The 5,619-nt window shown below is 48.1% G+C and overlaps 1 non-coding gene across 1 annotated transcript; it reads left to right on the top strand.

The window, feature by feature from the left end:
• Positions 1 to 1,638: 1,638 nt before the first annotated feature.
• LOC112872476 lies at positions 1,639 to 1,747 on the top strand. Its single transcript, XR_003224672.1, has one exon. It is a non-coding gene; the product is annotated as a small nucleolar RNA R71 (small nucleolar RNA).
• Positions 1,748 to 5,619: the final 3,872 nt, after the last annotated feature.

Here is a 5,619-nt window from a genome sequence, read left to right as displayed (position 1 = left end):
CCGCACATCCCCAAGAAAACTGCACTGTTGCTCCAACTTCCTGGGTAAGCCTCAGAAGACCATGTTCCCGTTCAGTATGCACATTTAATTGCTAAATTTTTGAAATATGCAAAACCCCAAGAGCACGCCGTCGGATCTCGACTCGGGAATCCGACTGACTGAGGTTTCAAGGCCGGTTCGCAGAGGACTCGAGGCCGCCTCATGTCACACAGAGCAAGGGAAGAAAATGCATATGAGCCCCAGCGGCCTTCGCCCGACCTGCTCAGGCAGCAATTCGGGTCATCCCGACCTTCTCGTCCAATCTGGACCTCGAGCCATGCCCACAAAATCTCCATCGAGAAGAGGCCAGCGGGCTACTTGAGTCGGTCGGATGACTCATGCATCTGTTGGGAGGCAGGTCATGGAGCAGTGGAATTCCACCTGCGGGCTATGCCGACCCCATCACGAACGATGGACCCGAATTCCACTTGGACACCTGAAACTTTGTCCAAGCACACCCATTAGGAGCTCACCGAGCACGTCACTCAGGCCATTGAGGCATGTGACACCGGCTCAACCCCTCTGATCACAAAGACTGTGGATGGGTCACCTCTGTATGTGCACGCTCGTGAATGTCACCGATTCGATCCTGCCCCTCCATGGCAAGGGCTGCCGTGGGTCGAGGGACCTCGCTTTTCACTCAGGAAGAATAACAAAAATGCCAACCCTCGACCGGACCCCCGGTTGGGTGCGGCAGATACAAAACACCCCAGAATAAAGGCACCTTTATTCCTGGCAACTAAGTGTTACAAAGTACATTCGCCCCATGGCCGTTACAAAGTACAAAAACCCATTACCACCACAAGGATGGTAACAATGGGGACCTCAGGAAGGGCTGCTACAAGTGCAGGAAGCTTGGCGGGAACATCTTCCTCGCATGCCTTCTTCTTGCATCCCCTCCACAAGGACAACTTGGCAAGGGATAATGGCGAGCAGTCCATCTGCCGCCACCGCTGGCCGAACTCCCTCACCATCTTAGATGACAGCGAGGACCTCTTTCCCAGCCCCAGCCATCCCGGAAGAATGAGCCTTCCAACGATGTGAGTTGAGGCTGAGGCATGCGAGGAAGCCAAACCCACTCGGGGCCCAGGCAACTCTCGCGGGCACGGGCCGCATCGAGGAAGGTCGAGGAGTTCCTCCCTGTACACGTGCCTGGCCGATGGAAACACTAACACATTCTCCATTGGGAGCTGACACCTCCCCCTTGACCGCCCAAGGCACGTGGGAGGGCCCCGCCACCTACCTAACGGAGACGGTGCCCTGCCTATGCACCCGCTTAGCCCGATCACCTGAACAGAACTCTAAGGGGATCGAGCTCAGGAATGGCATGAATGGACAGCCTCATCCGCGCATTGTCCCTTGCCGCTCACAAGCATTCTTCTAGCACCGAATGCTGAAGGAAAGACCGGCTCTATCAGGCGGATGCACACAGGTCAAAAAACAACTCCATTATATGAGAGAGAGGAAATCTTGTCAACGAGCGCCTTAGCTCTTGCAATGTCGAGAGAGAGGAATGCTCCTCCCACTGCAGCGTCTATGTGGTCTTACACTCACTGGCTCAGGCCATGGAAGAAGTTCTAAATGATCAGCCACTCTTCCATGCCGTGGTGTGGGCATGCTGTAATGTATTCCGGGAGACGTTCCTATGCTTTTAGGATTGTCTCATCCTAGAGTTGTTGAAAACTGGAAATCCTGTTCTGAACGGCATTCGTTTTGCCCATCGGAAAGTACTTGGCCAGGAATGCATTAGAGCAGGCATCCCATGTGGTTAAAGCACCCTTGTTGGTGTAGAACCACATCTTTGCTTTCCCAAGCAGAGAGAATGGGAATAGATGAAGATGAATGTTATCCATAGTACCTTTTGGGTTGATTATGCTGCTCACTTCCAGGAAATTCTGTTGATGAAGCTGGTGTTGTTGAACCTTAGCCTAAGGAAAGTTTCTTCTGAGGTGGGACGACTCTGTGTTGGACAATTCGCCCAATTCTTTTTGGATTCGTGTTGAAGTTGTATGGTAGATCGAAATCACTCATGCACTGCTCTGCATATATCACAAAGACAAAGAGAGCAATGGTAAACCCGCTAAAATTAGCGGCGATAATCAGATAAATTTTATCAAACTATTCAACAATATATTTAGCCAATTCTTCCCTGGCAACGGTGCCAGAAATGCTTGTTGGCATTTCTAATGCCCAATAGAATATGTATTCCGCAAGCGCACAGAATCACCGCTGTAGCACTTCACCTTGGAGTATTCCGGGGTATCATAAATTTCCTCGGGGAAGTACTATGGTTAAAGAGTATCGAAGAAGTGAATGATAAACATTACTAGAGATATCAACCGACTAACTTAGTGGGGGTAAGCCAGACATGATAGGTAAGATAATGGCTAAGCAATGACCGTCTAATATAGGAAACTCTAAACCTTAGAGCAGTAAGCAGCTAAGATGACAACAAGCGAGAAAGACTCCTAAAACACTTCTAAACTAACGAGCTAGCCTCACAAGAATAAACCTTGCTTCTAACATGTTACCAGGAACCAAGACCTTACTTTGGCGTCCAGAGAGAGGAAGAACTGCAGAATGGGATGAGAGGGGAGTCGAATGGCAAACAACAATTACTGCTATGAAAACACCCGAATGTTGTGGACTACGAGGGACGGACAGGTCTGTCACCACCTGCCGCTTACCACACTGTTCCATGGGGTGGAACACACTTTCTAGCTAAAACTAAGCCATACACCACGTCTGCACTCAGCATGGGAGGATTTCTCTTGTGGACGACGAGAGAAATCCCCTCAACCTAGGAATCTAACTTGAGCTCCCTAGTCCGGGTGAGAAAATCCGCAAGGTAAGATCCCAATAAACAAGAAAGATAACTAAGCCTAAGCTAGAGGAAAGGACTTCTGCACACAAGCTGTATAACTTAGAAAGATAAATAAATGCGGAAAGTAAAGCTGACTTGAAAAGTAAAGAAGATAAATTATATTGATAAAATATCAAAGGGAAAGATACAAGAGCTATACCAGATTTCTGATGATGACTCCAGAATCCCGAGACAAGCTCGACTCGACTCTAACTCCTAGACTGCTAAACCTAACTCTAGAAAGTGAAATGAGTGAAGAGAACTCCTTGGTGTATGTTTACAAGCTGTGATGCCCCTCTATTTATAGTGTGGAGGTGCTGAGGAGGACTTCGGTAAAACGGTTGTGACAGTTGCATAAATCCTAAGCCAGCCGGCCTCATCCAGGCCGGCTGGCCTGGGATAGAGGCCGCGTGGCACCGTCCTTCTCCTGGATGGTCCTGATGTGCTCCTAGTGTCGATGGAGGTGGCGTCTATCTGAAGCAGACCAACTGGAGGCCGGCCAACCTGGTCAAGGTCGGTCGGCCTGGCTCTGGCGCTCTCATCCCTCTGATGCATCGACTTGATGATCAATGCGTGCATGTCATCTAGGGAGGCGGTCCTCAGGTGTTTGCCTGAGTCTTGCATGTAGGCTAGCCCTTCAATCCATGGGTGAAGCCTTTCAGGTCATTGGATCAAACCGACTTTAAGTGCACGGCTTAGAAGCAAGGTAAGTGTGTTTCCTCACCCCTGGATTAGTGACGTGGCAATCCGAGGAGGTGCCAGGTCGGCCGGCCTAGGAGAGGCTGGACGGCCTAGGATTTTCCCCATTTTGCCTCATTTTTTGTCCACGTGTTCCTGCATTCACAACTCATCCAAAACTTGTGGAACTTTATTAGTTTAAATAAAATATATATGGAACATGGTGCAAAGCTCTAATTTATTCCTGAGAAGTTGATGGAAAAAGTGTGATTCAATGGCCGTCAACAGCGCATTCAAGAAGGCAACAGGGTCGAGTTTGAGCCGCTCCTATGGTGGCTCGAGCATGTATCGCTCCTTCGACTGCGCCCCGGGCCCCGTGAGAGAGACTGAAGATGCACAAGACCAGCAAGCCATGCCCTAAGCACAAGCGCAACAAGATGAATAAATTGAGGACGAGCGCGATGACTCACACCTCAACATCAAAGGCGAATGTGAGACACAAGCATACACCATTCTGAAGAATCACAAGTTTGCTCGCATCAAAATCATCGACCCTGAGTTGCTGCAAAAGACTGGCATTAATATTGATTTTGCCAATGTTTGGAAAGCCGTGGGCTGGTCTGATTTCGCAAACATCACTAAGTCGGGTTCACATTAGCTTACCATTCAATATCTTTGCTCTTTGGTGCAAGAAAATGATAGCATTTCTTTACGGTTATTCAAGAACAAGTGCACGGTTTTTTGAAAAATCATGGCTTAGTTTTGAATTTCCACCGATGATCTCCGTTGATTCCGAAATATATAGCATAGCTATGGGGCTTAATCTAACATGTTCCACAAGTTTTGATGAATTCATGATGCATGTAACATGTCGGCCAAAAATTGCTAAATATGTGCTAACTTGTTTTCGGCTGAACTGATTGTGTTCGACCGAATCCGCTTGGGTTCTATCGAACTTCACCTCAGCCTGTTTTAGCCCATCATTAGCCGCATACAATGAAATACAGATGGAATCAATCCTAGGCGTTGATATGAAGGCAGTGTAATCTGAGGGCTCCCTAGATTCACCCATGGATCCATGGGCCCAAAACATGAGATTTGACACCAAATGTACATGTTCACCCACTTGCGGGAGCAATCCTGGATGTCGACATATCAATGGTCGTTCATTTGAAGGTAGAGGACACTAGGTACATTCAGCGAAAAGTAAAGTGTCCGGCTGAACTTGAACTATCCATTCGGGCAAACCACCGCCTCGAACAGGGAGTTACCAACCTCAGGAAGCAATCAAGACCATCAAAGTGCAAAGTCGACGCATTGGAGGTTCGACGGAACCACTTGTGTTTGGCCAAACATGCCCACAGTCAACCACCTTGCCCTTTCTCTTACAAGTACCCCCGAGCCTTTACTCTACTATATATATGGCCATTTTCTCCGAGGATCAACACACAAGTGAAGAGAATATGCAAGGCGAATCCTTGCAAGAATACTCATAGAAAATAGGGAGAGAGGTGAGGTGAGAGTGCTGGAGAGGAGCTGGAGTGTCGGAGCCTCTTCCACCTTGTACCTCGGCGAATGCAACTTAGCTCTGAGTAACATTCGGATCTTGTCCAGTAACTCTGGTCTTCCTAATTATTGAGCAATAGTACCTACTTTTATTTGTCTACGGGTTCCTCTTTCATTGTCTAGTAGTCTTGTTTTGCTAGCTTGGGTACTCTGCTTTAATGCAGATTGGAGAAGTGATCGACTAGTGTACATGTGGTATTTGACTTTAGATTGCCTTGGTTTTGCACGCAAACCTACGGATAGTTGTGGTAGTCAGCATGTGGTGACAGCCCTATCGACGTATTCCACCACATGAGAGCAGTTGGTGTTGTATGACTTAGGAGTTGCTGTGCAAGCTCCCCTTCTTATCCCTTTCTGGAGTTTGCCCCATCTGGGCACCCAAAGTAGACAGTGTTGTTAATTCATCTCCTCAACTGTTCAGTAGGATTTAATATATCTAGCAAGTACCCTCTCTACCCTCTACCCATCACTCT

Source organism: Panicum hallii, chromosome 8 (assembly GCF_002211085.1).
Source record: "Panicum hallii strain FIL2 chromosome 8, PHallii_v3.1, whole genome shotgun sequence".
In the NCBI taxonomy this organism is placed as follows: domain Eukaryota; kingdom Viridiplantae; phylum Streptophyta; class Magnoliopsida; order Poales; family Poaceae; genus Panicum; species Panicum hallii.
The sequence above is the reverse complement of the archived record's forward strand: the minus strand, read 5'-3'. Positions and strand labels throughout refer to the sequence as shown.